The following is a 15640-nucleotide window of genomic DNA, read 5'->3' on the forward strand; positions in this document are numbered from 1 at the left end:
GGTCAGACAGGGAAGAATTGCTATTGTTCTTATCTGTCCGTCTCCCCCGATTAGACTGTAAGCCCGCCAAAGGGCAGGGACTGTCTCTATCCGTTACCGATTTGTACATTCCAGGCGCTTAGTACACTGCTCTGCACATAGTAAGCGCTCAATAAATACTATTGAATGAATGAATGAAGAAGGGAGAAAACAAGTGCTTTAATGAGGGGCCAAGGGATGGGATCTAAAGTGGAGGTGGAGGTGGCAAATTTTGAAAGGAGAAGGGAGATGTCCCCTTGAGATATTCCTGGGAAGTAGGGGAAGAGTTCAAGGGCGGACGGGAAGAAGGTGGGGACGGAGAGGGCCGAGGGAGATTTTAAGGAGATTGTACACGACGGTCTCCATTTTTTTTTTTGATGGAACACGTGGCAACGGATGGGAAAGGCAGGAGGGCAAGGGATTTTAGGAGGGAGTTAAAAGTCTGAAACAGCTAGCAGAGGAGTCGATTAGGATGGAGAAGTATTGTTGCCGGCAGAAGAGAGGACAGAGTAGTAGCAGGTGAGGACAGGTGAGGATGAGTTTAAAATGGATGAGTTCGGCTTGATGTCTGCATTTCCCCCAGTAATAATAATAATGATGATGTTGGTATTTGTTAAGCGCTTACTATGTACCAAGCGCTGTTCTAAGCACTGGGGTAGATACAAAGTAATCAGGTTGTCCCACGTGGGGCTCACAGTCTTCATCCCCCTTTTACAGATGAGGGAACTGAGGCACAGAGAAATGAAGTGACTTGCCCGAAGTTACACAGACCGTTAATCAGACTGTCCCATGTAGGGCTCACAGTCTCCATTTCCATTTTACAGATGAGATAACTGAGGCATAGAAAAGTTAAATGACTTGCCTAAGGTCACTCTGCAGACGAACGGCAGAGTCGGGATTAGAACCCATGACCTCTGACTCTCTAGCGCTCCACAGCTTGGGCACAAGACTAGAAGGAAGCGTAGTGGGGAAGTGATCCAGGGCTTTGGGTCGGTGGTATGAGATTGACAGATGGACGGGGGTTGGAGGGAGTTGAGTTCATTGGAGAGGCTGGAGTTGAGAGCATCTGAAAGAAGGTGGGTGGGGTATGGACACCAAATGGGGCATCGGTGACTTAGTACCAGTGCTCGGCGGCTGCTCAATAAAAACCGCTGATTGCCCGACCGACTGATACCGGGGCATCTGCAGAACAGAGAGTGTCTACGAGAAGCAGCCTAAGCGGATAGAGCACAGGCCCGGGAATCAGAAGGTCTTGGGTTCTAATCCTGAACCCGCCAGTTGTCTGCTGGATCACCTTGGGCAAGTGACTTCAATTCTGTGGACCTCAGTTACCTAAGAAGCAGCATGGCTTAGTTGATAGAGCACGGGTCTGGGAGCCAGAGGGTCACGGGTCCTAATCCCGGCTCCACCACTTGTCTGCTCTGTGACCTTGGGCAAGTCACTTCACTTCTATGAGCCACTGTAACCTCATCTGTAAAATGGAGATCAAGACTGTGAGCCCCACCTGGGACAGGGACTGTGTCCAACTCGATTTGCTTGTAACCACCCCAGCGCTTAGTACAGAGAAGCAGCGTGCCTCAGTGGAAAGAGCACGGACTTGAGAGTCAGAGGTTGTGGGTTCGAATCCCGGCTCTGCCACTTGTCAGCTGTGTGACTGTGGGCAAGTCACTTCACTTCTCTGTGCCTCAGTTACCTCATCTGTAAAATGGGAATGAAGACTGTGAGCCTCCCGAGGGACAACCTGATTACCCTGTATCTACCCCAGCATTTAGAACAGTGCTCTGCACATAGCAAACGCTTAACAAATACCAACATTATTATCATTATTACAGTGCCTGACACATAGTAAGCACCTAACAAATACCATCATTGTTATTATGAGGAAAAGGAAACCAGCCCACCCAGGTTTCACAGTTTCTAGAGTAGAGAGTCCCCAAACCTCGGAATCTCCTTACTGCTATCGCTACTTAAAAAGCATAATGAAGTTAGGAAATGCCTTCTAGAGAAGAAGGAAAGAAAAAAAAAAACACAAGAATTTGAGTCCTAGCTAATTCCCCTAATTAGATTGCAGTTGGAGCAATAAAAGCATCTGTAAACCAGTGAGTCAAGTAGGGGTCAAGAAAGGATTTCAGCTTGGATTAAACGATTCCCAAACACCCATGCACAGAATACAGAAGTTGAGCGTTGGCTTTCCAATAACAAGCCGAATGTTATTCCAATGACTTGCCTTGGATCCAGAGGCTTGAGCAGGGCGGAACCCAGCTGTTCGGTCTTGCAAATAATTATTATGGACCTAGCAGCCTACAGCATGTTTCCCCCAGCCAACCCTGCCAGAAGCCGGGGGGGGGGGGGGGGGGAAGCCCCCTTATACACCCCTAGCTGAGCACCCGGCAGACGCCTGCACCCTTTTTTTTTTTAATGGTATCTGTTAAGTGTTTTACTGTATGCCAGGCAGGGTTGGCATAGAGTTGATCAGGTTGGACACAGTCCCCGTCCCACCTAGGGCTCACGGTCTTAATCCCCATTTTAGAGATGACATAACTAAGGCACAGAGAAGTTAAGTGACCTTGGGCAAGTCACCCAGCAGACGAGCGGTGGAGACGGGATTAGAAGCCAGATCCTTCTGACTCCCAGGATCACGCTCTACCCACAGGCACGCTGCTCCTCTTTTGTCCCGAGCAGGGAGCCGGTGGCGAGACTGTGGAAATGGGGGGACACCCATTTCCCCCAAACTCTTGGGGTGGTGTCCCCGGTTGGATGAAGCAGCATGGAAGCAGCATGATCTGCTGGAAGGTGCTCAGGCCTGGGAGACAGAGGACCTGGGTTCTAATCTCCGTCTTATCTGCTGTGTGACTTTGGATAAGCCACTCAACTTCTCTGTGCCCCAGTTCCCTCCTCTGTAAAATAGGGATTCATAATAATAATAATGTTGGTATTTATTAAGCGCTTACTGTGTGCAGAGCACTGTTCTAAGCGCTGGGGTAGATAAAGGGTCATCGGGTTGTCCCACGTGAGGCTCACAGTTAATCCCCATTTTACTGATGAGGCGACTGAGGCCCAGAGAAGTGAAATGACTTGCCCACACTCACACAGCTGACAAGTGGCAGAGCCGGGAATCGAACCCATGACCTCTGACTCCCAAGCCCGGGCTCTTTCCACTGAGCCATACCTCTTCTCTACCTCTGCTTACAATGTGAGCCCCATGGAGGGCCGGAAGTAATCTTGTACTTACCCCAGTGCTTAGTACAGTCTTGGCACATAGTAAGCCCTTAACATATACTATTATTATTACTAGTATTATTACTACTTCTACTGCTACTAATAATTATGGTATTTGTTAAGCGCTTACTGTGTTCCAGACACTGTACAAAGTGCTGGGGGAAATACAAGCAAATCAGGTTGGACATAGTCCTTGCCCCACATCAGGCTCACGGTTTTAATCCCTATTTTACAGAGGAGGTAACTGAGGAACAGAGGAGTGAAGTGGCTTGCCCAAGGTCACACAGCAGACAGGTTGTGGGTGCAGTGATTAGAACCCACGACCTTCTGACTTCCAGGCCCGTGCTCTCAGTCAATTAGTGGTATTTATTGAGCGCTTCCTGTGCACGGAGGACTGTACTAAGCGTTTGCGAGAGGACAGTAGATACTACAAATAATTAATTCATTCATTCAATAGTATTTATTGAGCGCTTACTATTCATTCAATAGTATTTTTTGAGCGCTTACTATGTGCAGAGCACTGTACTAAGCGCTTGGAATGAACAAGTCGGCAACCGATAGAGACAGTCCCTGCCGTGTGACGGGCTTACGGTCTAATCGGGGGAGACGGACAGACAAGAACAGTGGCAATACTATGTGCAGAGCACTGTACTAAGCGCTTGGAATGTACAAATCGGTAACAGATAGAGACAGTCCCTGCCCTTTGACGGGTTTACAGTCTAATCTAGTCTAATCTAATCTAACGATAATAAATAATGGCTGAACCCAGGCCCAGACCCTGGAGCCCTGCGCTCAGAATGGCACCACCTTGGCCTCTCCTGCCCCCCACCACCCCAAATCCTTCCTGAACATGACCATAACAATAACAGTGGTATTCGCTGAGTGGCTACTATGTGCCAAGCACTGTACTAAGCTCTGGGGTAGACAGAAGATCTACAGGTAGGCCAGAGTCCCTTTCCCTCCTGGGGCTGCAACCTAAGAAGATTCTCCACAGGGCTGGTACTAGCTCCACCCTTCCAGGCCCTGCTCCTGTTCTCCTCCTCCAGGCTCTTCCTCTAAACACACGGGAAGGTATTGCGGCCGCTGTCACCACCTCCTTCTTGGTCGTTTTAGAGCATTTACGTCTTTGGCCCTTTTCGCTCTCTGGCCGGGTTAGCTCTGTCCCGGCAGATTGGAGAGGGAGCACGAGGTGGAGAGACGGGCCGAACGAGCCAAGGGAAAACTAGCAGGGGGCTTCTGAGCCAAGGGGGAGGAGCTGGCTTCCCGCAGACAGCCAAGGGGAGCCAGGGTGGGGTTGGCAGAGATGGGGAGGCTGGGCAGGGGGCGGATCTCGGTGGTTCCGATCGGAGGAGAGCATCAGCCCAGGGCCCGGGACGGAGGGGAAGAGGTAGCATCTGTCCCGCCGGGACACACCGGGGTCTGGGCCAGGAATCTGGCCTTGGCGGCGAGAGGGGGTGCCATGTGGAAGTGGCAAAACCGCCCAGAAGACTTTCACCTCCATTTCCGTCCTGCCCGCTTCCTCGGGAGAATAGAGGACGGAGGCTCCGGAGCCGCCAACCCGGCCCACGACCCGGCCCTCGGCTTCCCGCGGACGGAGCGCCTCTCGAGCGCTCCAAATTCCAGCTCCCAAGAGGCCTGGCCCAAAGCCACTTGATTCCCCCCCAGCTGGACTCTGGGAAGGCCGAGGTCTCAACCTTTCCCAGCTTTGCAGTTAAGATAAGGAGAAAGGGCATCTCCGGGAATTTCCGCTTTGCACTTTCTCGGCGATGGGGAGGGGGTGATGGTCAGCGCTCGGGCTCGTCCCACTCTCCCTGTCAGAGAAACCCACTAACCGGGCGGCCGCTGGCCCCAGCCCCGAGGGCCATTCTGACCGTGGTGGCCTCGGGGGGGGGGGGGGGTCCCCAGCCCCCAGGGCCATTCTTCTTGTTGCAAGCTACTGCTCCTCCACAAATAGCAGCAGAAACCCATTTTGCAAATTGGGTTGCTGGGGGGAGCCCAATGCAGTATGAAGAGGAACTGAGCCTTGAGGCTCGGGCCCTGAACCTGGAAAGGTGGGTAAGGAAGGTGGAAGGTGTGGCTAGCAGAACGAGCCACCGGCACCGTTCTGACTAGCCAGCAATCGTGATGGGGGGGTCCAATCAATCGGTCAATCGTATTTATTGAGCACTTACTGTGTGGAGAGCCCTGAACTAAGTAAGCACTTGGGAGAGCACAATATAATAATATGAAAGACACATTCCCCGTACACCACGAGATTACAGTCTAGAGGGATGAGTTTACAGTCTAGAGGGAATTTCCAGTCTTTATTGAGCGCCTGCTGTGTGCAGAGCACTATATTAAGCACTTGGGGAAGTACAGTAGCTACGGAAGACAAGATCCTAGACAGGGAGACAGACTCTGGAATCAATTACAGATGGGAGCCTGTTAGCCCCATGTGGGACAGGAACCGTGTCCGACCTAACTTGTAACTACCACAGCGCTTAAAACAGTGCTTGGTACATGGTAAGCTCTTCACAAATATAACAATAAAAGAATAATAACGGGAGCTTTAAATTGTAAGCTCTTTGAGGGCAGGGATCATGTCTACCAACTCTATTGTATTGTACTCACCCAGGCGCTTAGTAAAGTGCCCTGCATATAGTAAATATTCAATAAACACCACTGATTGATAGAAGCAGCATGACCTAGTGGGTAGAGCACAGGCCTTGGAGTCAGAAGGTTATGGGTTCTAATCCCGGCTCCGCCACTTACCTGCTCTGTGACATCCTGTAGACTGTGAGCACACTGTGGCCGGGGACTGTCACTGTTTTCTGTTGTATTGCACTTTCCCAAGCGCTTAGTACAGCACTCTGCACACAGTAAGCACTTAATAAATTCAACTGAATGAATGACCTCGGCCAAGTCACTTAATTTCTCCGGGCCTCAGTTACCTCATCTGTAAAACGGGGATCGAGACTGTGAGCCCCACGTGGGATAGGGACGGTGTCCAGCCCAATTTGGTTGTATCTACCTCAGTGCTTAGTATTGTGCCTGACACATAGTAAACGCTTAGCAAATGCTATCATGATTATGATTATTATTATAATGTGAGCTCCCGCTAGACTGTGAGCTAGTTGTGGGCAGGGAATGTGTTTGGTGGTGTATTCTCTCAAGAACTCAGTACATCCCGCCGTCGACCCCTGGGTCACGTCCTCCCGCGGTCCTGGAACGCCCTCCCTCCTCACCTCCGCCAAACTGATTCTCTTTCCCTCTTCAAAACCTTACTTAAAAATCACCTCCTCCAAGAGGCGTTCCCAGACTGAGCTCCTCTTCCCCCTCTACTCCCTCTGCCATCCCCCCTTTACCTCTCCGCAGCTAAAGCCTCATTTTCCCCTTTTCCCTCTGCTCCTCCACCTCTCCCTTCCCCTCCCCACAGCACTGTACTCGTCCGCTCAACTGTATATATTTTCGTTACCCTATTTATTTTGTTAATGAATTGTACATCGCCTCGATTCTATTTAGTTGCCATTGTTTCTACGAGATGTTCTTCCCCTTGACGCTGTTTAGTGCCATCGTTCTCGTCTGTCCGTCTCCCCCGATTAGACCGTAAGCCCGTCAAACGGCAGGGACTGTCTCTATCTGTTGCCGACTTGTTCATCCCAAGCGCTTAGTACAGTGCTCTGCACATAGTAAGCGCTCAATAAATACTATTGAAAAAAAAAAGTGCTTTGCACACAGAAAGCGCTCGATAAGTACGATTAATTATAATAATAATAATAATAAAGAAGGAAAAGGAGATAAGTATAACCAGGAGACCCCCAAGTCTATGTGGATGCTCCCCAGAAGCTCAGTCTTGGTCCAGCCCCCTTGCAGTTCCAGCCAGCTCTAGTCCTGAGACCCTTTCTTCCCTGGGAGGCAACTCACTGATCCGGGGCAAAATAAAGCCCAGGTAAGAGGCTTCCTCTGGGCAGCCTAACTAGTTCCAAGGCCTAGAAAGCAATCCAGATTTCCCCTGCACCTACCAGTGCCAGGCTCCCGGCCCACGGCTCCCCGGCACTCGCCTCCCGCCCCAAGGCTCTCCCCACAATGTGTGAGAACGTGGAAGCCGCCCAAAGGCTCTTACTGGAAGCCAGGAGAGCGGGCCAAGCAGCCCCCATCTGGAGCCCTCTCCCGGATTCCGGGAAGAGTTCTGCCTGTGTTGAGAACATCTTCGGAGGAATGTCGAGCTGGCTCTCAGGTCAGTCGCTTGACATCGTGTTCTGAAGGGCCGCTTTCCCCTCAGGCACAGTCAGTCGGCCTCGAGCCCTTACTGTGTGCTAAGTACTAAGCACTTGGGAGTGTACGACGGAACAGACCCATTCCCTACCCACAACGAGCTTACAGTCTAGAGGGGGAGATAGACGCTAACATAAATATAAATAAGTACCTAAATAACGGAGTCGAAGCCATCAGGAGGTCAGCCGGGAAGGCCACCTTTCGATGCTGGGGGAGGGGGCCAACCCTGCAGGACCAGTGGGAGAGGGGTGAAAAAGGGAGTCGGGATTTTAAGAGGGAGGGGGAAAGCCACCATTTTGGCGCTTTGTGTCCCCGATTGGAATCTCTGGGGTCAAAGATCACCGACCTGAGATGAGCGTGGGATGGTAGTCCGGCACCAAAGGCTGTGGGGATCGTGGCCCCCCGAGGAGCGGGCGCCTGGGTGCAGGCCTCTCTGTAAGACCTGAAGCCTCCATCCCGCGTGGTCCAACAAAGGACCCAAGTTAGTTCGGGGAGCGCTGCGTCCAGTCTGGATCACCTGCGGCAGCCACAGCCTCCAAGATGCTCTCTCTCCGACAGACAATGACTCTCCCCTCCTTCAAAGCCTTATTGAAGGGCCATCTCCTCCGAGAGGCCTTCCCTGCCTAAGCCCTCCTTTCCTCTTCTCCCACTCCTTTCTGCGACACCCTAACTCGCTCCCTTTCTTCATTCTCACTCTCTGCCCCTCAGCGCTGATGTCCATATCTGTCATTTATTTACTTCTACTAATGTCTGTCTCCCCCTGTAGACCTTAAGCTCATTGTGGGCAAGGAATGCGTCAGTTGCATTGCTGTACTGTAGTCTCCCAAGAGCTTAGTACAGTTGTCTGAACAGAGTAAGCACTCAATAAATATGATGGACTGACTGATTCTAGAGGGGGACAGCAGTAAGACCAGCCCTGACCTCGAGGGATTTCCCCCTCGGGGATTCCCTGTGGAATAGTGTCCCGGTTCCCAGATCCATTGAGTCCCAATCCGCACCAAGTGAGCCGCAACACCCCTCCACCGTGCCCCCAGAGCCCTAAGCGCGGGCAACCCCGTGAGTGGGGAGGAGCGATAGTCCTGTTACAGCTGCAGTGCTCGATCCTCACTCGATCACAAGCCACCCGATACGAAAGAGAAGCAGCGAGGCCTAGTGGATAGAACACAGGCCTGGGAGTCAGAAGGACCTGGGTTCTAATCCCACCCCCCGACTTGCCTGCTGTGTGACTTGGGCAAATCACTTCCATTCACTCAATCGTATTTATTGAGCACTTACTGTATGCAAAGCACTGTACTAAGCGCTTGGGAGAGTACAAAATAACAACAGACACATTCCTGCCCACAACAAACTCACAGTTTAGAGGGGGAGGCAGACATCAGTATAAATAAATAAATTACAGGAATAATAATAATAATAATAATGTCGGTATTTGTTAAGCGCTTACTATGTGCAGAGCACTGTTCTAAGTGCGGGGGCAGATACAAGGTAATCAGGTTGTCCCACGTGAGGCTCACAGTTAATGCCCATTTTACAGATGAGGTAACTGAGGCACCGAGAAGTTAAGTGACTTGCCCGCAGTCACCCAGCTGACAAGTGGCATAGCCGGGAGTCGAACCCATGACCTCTGACTCCAAAGCCCGTGCTCTTTCCACTGAGCCACGCTGCTTCTCGGAGCCACGCGCCTTCTCTCTATGTGTACATATGTGCTGTGGGGATGGGGAGGATGAATGAAGGAGTAAATGAGAGCAGCACAGAAGGGAGTGGGAGAAAAGGAGAGGAGGGCTTAGTCAGGGAAGGCTTCTTGGAGGAGATATGCCTTCTATAAGGTTTTGAAGTGGGGACACTTCTCAGAGCCTTGGTTCCCTCATCTGAAAAATGGGGATTAAAACTATGAGCCCCCTACGGGACATAGACTGTGTCCAGCTGGTTAATTCTGTATCTCCTCCAGTACTTAGAACAGTGCCTGGAACACAGTAAGCGCTTAACCAAGACTATATAAAAAAAAGACCAGCAAAACCCTCCGGAACAGCCACCGCATTCCCCTCTGTGTCCATCCCCGCAGACGACAAGAGGAGGGAAATGCCAGGATGTCGAGATCCGGCCAGAAACAACTTTGGGTTTACGCTGACTCCGCCGCCGGCTGGCGGGGAAGGCCTAAGCTATTAGTCACCGGCCTGTTTTCCTATTACCATTCAATTAGGCAATGGTTATGGCTAACGGTTATCCTTCCTTCCTCCGGGAAGCGAGGCAGAGAAGGGCTTCGCGGGAGGCTCCCGGGGGCTGCCTGTGTGGTTGAGGGCAGCCGGTGGTGTAAGCGAACCCTCTAATTTCAACTGGCCTCTACTGCCCCGGGCCGGACCGACGAGGGTTTAAACTCTCAAACTGCGGCCTGAGTGGACGGAACCGAGGGCGCGTTAGATCACCCGCCTCGAGGGCTTTCCGGAAGCGATCAATGAAATCCTGAACCTCGACCAAGCCCGATCGAGCTCCTATGGTGGCTGGAAAAACAATTCCTGAGGGAACCAAAGCGCCAGGCTGGCCCACGGTACTCCGGCTCTGGCCAAGAGGCCGGACGAAAGAAAGAACAGCGGCAGAAAGAACAGCGAAACTGGAACGCTGACACTCTCTCCCCACTCACTTTTCTCCCAGCCCACCCTCCTCAGGCTCCTGACCAGAAACCAGAATCAGCAAAACAGTGAGCTGACCTCTGCCCAGCCCCTGCCTTTCCCAGGAACCCAAACAGGCCTTTGAATCCCACAGGTCTGGGTTACGGTTGGACCGGAGAACCCTGGAGAGACTAGGGAAGTTCTAGGCCACGGTGGATGGACCGGTACGGTGCCGGGGGAGGACTCCAGGGACCAAGGGATGGAGAGGGGAGGGGTTAAGTCACTGCCCTTTGAACCCGAGGTCCTCCTGGGGGGGGGGGGTTCCAGACAATCGATCGATTGATCGTATTTATTAAGCAGAGCATTATACTAAGCACTTTGGAGGGTACACTATAACAGAGTTGGAAGAGAGCCCCATCCGACATAGAGCCAACCTGAACCCCAAGAAGCAGCATGGCCTAATGGCTAGAGCGCGGGTCTGGGAGTCAGAAGGTCATGGATTCTAATTCCAGCTCCACCACTTGTCTGGGCAAGTCACTTCACTTTTCTGGGCCTCAGGCTCCCTCATCTGTTTAAGAATGTGAGCCCTTTGTGGGACAGGGACTGTGTCCGACCCGATTATCTTGTATCTACCCCGGCGCTTAGAACAGTGCCTGGCACATAGTAAGTGCTTAATAAATACCATAGTTATGATTAGAATTGGTCCAGCCCCCAAACTCCAGGGATGGTAGACTGTTGAGTTCAATTTCCATCCTGCTGTGACTCTCCCTCCTTTTCCAGCCATAACCACCCTCTCTCACTCCCTTTTTCACTGTTGAGAACCCTGAGGCCCACGTTCATGGATAAAAATCAAGATGACGGAGGCACGTTCTGCTGTTCGACTCCCTCTCTCCCCGCTCCTCTTCTGACAGGAGTTTCGAGAAGGACCAGCAGAGACCCGGCTCCCAGTGGGCCCCTCAGGGCTCAGAGCTGGCTTTAGAGTTCCAGGATCGTGGCAGGCCAACCGGCTTGGACAAAAAGGAGGACGGGGAGAGGGAGGAAAACCTGCGAACCAGCGAGCGGAACCGTCTCTGTTACCGACGGCGGAGGGTCCGGCTTTCTAACCTCCCGCGGTCAGCGGTGGGTTCGGTGAAACCGTGATCACCGTGTTGGGTCTCTGGGCTGCATCTGCAAAGCCACAGCAATGTGGCTCTGATTAAAGGCTCGCTCTCGACCACTGGCTGCACTAGGAGGTCGACTCCACCCAAAATGTCCCATCCCCGCCCCCCCCCCCCACCGCCCCTCCGGTGCCCCCTCGAGCTCCTGCCCGATGTCCTAGGTCTTCCTTGCTGGACTCTGCGCTCCCAGACCTGTCCAGAACTCCTCCCCGCCTCCAGGTTCAGCTGGTGAAGGGGCTGGGGTCCCGGCCCTCTGGCTTGCCTCTGAACCCAGACTAAGCCCTACTTTTCCTCATCTCCCACTCCCTTCTGAGTCACCCTGACTTGCTCCTTTTGCTCTTCCCCCCGCCCCCCGCCCCACAGCACTTATGTCTATATCTGTCATTTTATTTATTTATATTGATGTCCGTTTATTTGTACTGATGTCTCTCTCCCTCCCTCTAGACTGTGAGCTCGTTATGGGCAGGGATTGTCTCTCTTTATTGCTGTATCATACTTTCCCAAGCGTTTAGTACAATGCTCGGCACCCAGAAAGTGCTCAATAAATACGACTGAATGAATGAACTACTACGACTCTTTCACTTCACTCCTCTAATGCCGATCTTCTCACTGTGCCTCGATCTTGCCACCGACCCCTCGCTCACGTCCTGACTCTAGTCTGGAACGCCCTCCGACAGTTACTCTCCCACTCTTCAAAGCCTCAGTGAAGGCACATCTCTTCCAGGAGGCCTTCCCTGATTAAGGCCCCCCTTTCCTCTTCTCCCACTCGCTTCCGCATTGCCCTGACTTGCTCCCTCTGTTCTTCCCCCATCCCAGCCCCACAGCACTTACGTACATATCTGTTATTTATTTTTTATATTATTGTCTGTCTCCCCGACTCTAGACTGTAAGTTTGTTGTGGGCAGAGAACATGTCTGTTTACTGTTGCATTGTACTCTCCCAAGCACTTAGTACAGTGCTCTGCACACAGTAAGTGCTCAATAAATACAACTGAATGAACTAATGTAGGAATGAACAAACTGGATGAACTGAATTCCCTGGCCCAGGGTCAGGAGGTCATCCCCCAAGGAGACGGCCTGAATCTCCTTTATTCTACTGAAAAGCAGCTTGGCCTAGTGGACAGAGCACGGGCCTGGTAACCAGAAGGACCTGGGTTCTAATCTCCACTCTGTCACTTGTCTGCTGGGTGATCTTGGATGAGTCACTTCACTTCCCTGGGTCTCAGTTACCTCATCTGCGAAATGAGGATTAAGACTGTGAGCCCCATGTGGGACAAGGACTTGGTTCAATCTGATTATTCCGTAACTACCCCAGAACTTAGTACAGTGCTCGGCATATAGTAAATGCTTAACAAATTCCATAAAAAACAAAGAAGAAAGTGCTTAACAAATACACTTAAAGGCAAACAAAAAATAATTCTCCCATCTCAAATGGCGCACCTCGTCCAGGTTACCAATTAAGATCCCATCCAAGATGACCGTCTGCTCTTCCTCAAGCTTTCACCCACCTGCCCCCTCACCGCCCCACCTTGGCAGGGCTGAACTATCTTCAGATCTTCAGAGAGAAGCAGCGTGGCTCAGTGGAAAGAGCCCGGGCTTGGGAGTCAGAGGTCATGGGTTCGAATCCCGGCTCGGCCACTTGTCAGCTATGTGACTTTGGGAAAGTTACTTAACTTCTCGGTGCCTCTGTTACCTCATCTGTAAAATGGGGATTAAGACCGTGAGCCCCACGTGGAACAACCTGATTCCCCCGTGTCTTCCCCAGCGCTTAGAACAGTGCTCGGCACACAGTAAGCGCTTAACAAATACCAACGTTATTATTATTATTATAGATCCTCCCCTGTGAGGGCTCAACTCAGGACAGGGAGGCCCAAACTGGTTCCCTTCATGCCCTTGAAATGCCCAGCCCAGGTACACTCCAAAAACCACATCTCAAGACAACAGAGTGGGTAACATCCTTAGCTTAGTATAGAGCGCATGAGCCTGGTAGTCCCAGGACCTGGATTCTAATCCTGGCTCCACCACTTACCTGTTGTGTGACCCTGGGCGAGTCACTTCAATTTCTGAGCCTTAGTTCCCTCAACTGCAAAATGAGGATTCATTTCCTCTGTTCTCCTTCCTACTCAGATTGTGAGCCCCATGTGGGATCTTATTATCTTGTATCTACCCCAGTGCTTAGTACGGTGCTTAGTGATGATGATGATGGCATTTGTTAAGCGATTACAATGTGCCGAGCACTGTTCTAAGCGCTGAGGTAGATACAAGGTAATCAGGCTGTCCCAAGTGGGGCTCACAGTCTTAATCCCCATTTTCAAGATGAGGTAACTGAGGCACAGAGAAGTGAAGTGACTTGCCCAAAGTCACACAGTGGACAAGTTGCAGAGCCGGGATTAGAACCCATGACCTCTGACTCCCAAGCCCGGACTCTTTCCACTAAGCCATGCTGCTTCTTGTACATAATAAGCGCTAAACATATATCACAATGGTGACGATTATCGTGAGTGGGTGAGAAGAAGCCACCCGCAGACTGGAGCCACGTCTCCCAGAAGAAAGCTCCATTTCCTCCAGGATGCAATCCCTGCCCACAAGGAGCTTACATTATACAGTCTTTCGGATCCTCTGAGTCAGAGGATCCAAAAGGGGGAGGGGAAGAACGAGTGCGTACTCTGGTCCTATGGAAGACCTCCCCCCACCCCACTAAATGCAGGAAGACCCTGTTTTTTGGCAGTGGAGCCGGGATTAGAATCCAGGTCCTCTGACTACCGGGCCCGTGCGCTCTCCACTAGGCTACGCTGCTTCCCACTCTGTTGTCTTGAGCTGTGGTTTTTGGAGTATAACTGTGCTGGGCATTTCAGAAGTAGGAAGGGAACCAATTTAGACTGTTTTTTTGGACTGTAAACTCTTTGTGGGCAGGGAATGTGTCTGTTATATTGTTATAGCATACTCTCCCAAGCGGTTAGCCTAGTAAGTGCTCCATAAATAATAATAATAATAATGTTGGTATTTGTTAAGGGCTTACTATGTGCCGAGCACTGTTCTAAGCGCTGGGGTAGACACAGGGGAATCAGGTTGTCCCACGTGGGGCTCATGGTCTTCATCCCCATTTTACAGATGAGGTAACTGAGGCACAGAGAAGTGAAGTGACTTGCCCACAGTCACACAGCTGACAGGTGGCAGAGCTGGGATTCGAACCCATGACCTCTGACCCCAAAGCCCGGGCTCTTTCCACTGAGCCACGCGACTGATCGATTGACTGATGGACTGAATGGGGTTGAACCCTTGCATTCTCAGGCTCAGCCCCACTCATTTATTCATTCAACTGTATTTAGCACTTATTGTGGGCAAAGCACTGCACTAAACCTGGAAGAGAACAGTACAACAATAAACAGGCACATTCGCTGCCCACAACAAGCTTACAGTCTGGGTGGGTGGTGGGGGAGACATCAATACAAATAAATTACAGATATGTACATAAGTGCTAATCCAGCCATTCATTTGTCCCTTGACAAATGCTTGAATAATGCATTTTCACTGCACCCCACTGGATTTTAATAATAATAATAATCACGGTATTTGTTAAGCGCTTACTATGTGCCGAGCACTGTTCTAAGCGCTAGGGTAGATACAAGGTCATCAGGTTGTCCCACGTGGGGCTCACGGTCTTCATCCCCATTTTACAGATGTGGTCACTGAGGCCCAGAGAAGTGAAGTGACTTGCCCACAGTCACACAGCTGACAAGTGGCAGAGCTGGGATTCGAACCCATGACCTCTGACTCCCAAGCCCGGCGCTTTCCACTGAGCCACGCTGCGCGCCTTTTCCATATACGCACTGCATTCCTCTTACTCTACTGTAAGGAAACGTATTACCAAAACCCAGGCCACAATCTCCGTAGCATTGAGAGTGCCGAGCACCGTCACTGAGAGCACCGAGTTATTGAGAGCTTGGGAGAGCACCACAGGGTGACTAGACAGGACCCCATCCCCTGAAGGAGTTTACAATCCTTTAGCCAGGAATCATCTTGGACTGTAAGCCTGTCAGTGGGCAGGGACTGTCTCTATCTGTTGCCGACCTGATCAGTCCAAGCGCTTAGTACAGTGCTCTGCACGTAGTAAGCGCTCAATAAATACTATTGAATGAATGTATGAATGAATCTCCTTTTAGTTTGTGTGCCCTACTGCAAAGAGCAAGGGACTAGGCGTCAGGAGGCCCGGTTTCTAGTCCGGGCCGCGTCGGTTGCCTCCTGCGTGTCCTCAGGCAAACCGCTTAAACTCTCGGTGCCTCAGTTTCTTCCTTTTGTAAAATGGGGATAAAATACTCGCTCAGACGGTGAGCCCCACGTGGTACAGAGAATGCGTCTGATCCGATTATCTTGAATCTGACATAGT

General features: G+C 51.3%; 1 protein-coding gene across 1 annotated transcript in view; it reads right to left on the minus strand.

Annotated features, from left to right (window-relative positions):
* DENND2B (DENN domain containing 2B) overlaps window positions 1-15640 on the minus strand; it is a 135326-nt gene that overhangs the window by 51120 nt on the left and 68566 nt on the right.

The sequence above is a fragment of the Ornithorhynchus anatinus genome, chromosome 3 (genome assembly GCF_004115215.2).
Source record: "Ornithorhynchus anatinus isolate Pmale09 chromosome 3, mOrnAna1.pri.v4, whole genome shotgun sequence".
Classification (NCBI taxonomy): domain Eukaryota; kingdom Metazoa; phylum Chordata; class Mammalia; order Monotremata; family Ornithorhynchidae; genus Ornithorhynchus; species Ornithorhynchus anatinus.